This window comes from Echinops telfairi, unplaced genomic scaffold, assembly GCF_000313985.2.
Source record: "Echinops telfairi isolate 266 unplaced genomic scaffold, ASM31398v2 ScPeMD7_70;HRSCAF=299, whole genome shotgun sequence".
Taxonomy (NCBI): domain Eukaryota; kingdom Metazoa; phylum Chordata; class Mammalia; order Afrosoricida; family Tenrecidae; genus Echinops; species Echinops telfairi.
In genome coordinates, this window is record NW_022103968.1 from 71,703,782 (window position 1) to 71,704,892 (window position 1,111).

The window sequence follows — 1,111 nt, forward strand, 5'->3', positions numbered from 1 at the left end:
GAGCTATCTGCTCCCAAACAGCCTAAGAAACCCTACAAAGTGTGACTACGAGTCAGAATTGGCAGTGGGTTGGGTGAGATTATGAAGTCTAATGTTTTATGTCCTGAGTGACTAAGACAAAAGTTTTGAATAAAAAATATGAAAGAATTCTCTCGATTAGTTATTTAACACTTTAATTCTTACAATTATCTATTACATCAATATACAACATATGGGTGTTTTTTTCTTCCTTTTATATAGTCTTAATAGATCAGATAAAATATAAAAACCATAAATAAGGCTCAAAGGAAAGAATTAAATCCAAGTACACATTAAATTACAGGTATGAATATGGTAAATGAAGACTTGATTAATTGTTATTTGCTAAGAAACTAAGAATAATTTATAATCTATTATTCTTATAAATAAAAAAATAAAACAAATTTTTTGCCACATCAACTAAATATGCTATTAAGAAATCCCATTCATGAGGGGCTGGCCCCTATCCCAACTATGTGGACAGCCCTCACTCCCCCAAGAAGAATTTACTTCAGAGGACAGCACTGAAGTTACAGCTCAGGGAGAGGGACATGTCTGATCAGAGCAGACAGGAGCAAATGAAGGGAGGGGGAGAGAGAGTGGGGCACATCCTGGCCCACCAAGCCCTGAGGACGATATCCCTGCTTAGAGCAGCTACTGCACAGAGAGGACCATAGGGCCGGCCCCACCACTAGACACGACATCCCTCACTGACCCATAGTGCTACGGGAGACAACATGGGACAACACTGGAGACACAGTGCGGAAATTGTGCCCGATCTGATGCCCACCACACCAAGGTGAATCACTATGGGCATGCAACAGAACAGCCAGGGGAGCAGAACAATGAAGTCCCCAGGGAACAATGAAGTCCCCAGGGAACAATGAAGTCCCCGGGGAACACCAAAAATAGACTGCGGGGCCAGAGAATGGCAACCCATCAGCCTCCACTGGAAAACACTCCTGAAAGTCAACAAATAGACCTTGAACTATTTATAGGCTTTTCCTTTGTTGTTGGTGGTGGTGTTTAAACAATCTGGAGGAGAAAACAATGGGACCTATGGTTCCCAGAGACATGGGAGAGGGGGAGACAA

The 1,111-nt window shown here is 42.2% G+C and overlaps 1 protein-coding gene across 1 annotated transcript in view; it reads right to left on the reverse strand.

The window, feature by feature from the left end:
- Positions 1-1,111, reverse strand: part of POLR3A (RNA polymerase III subunit A) — a 96,163-nt gene that overhangs the window by 31,326 nt on the left and 63,726 nt on the right. The window lies entirely within an intron of this gene.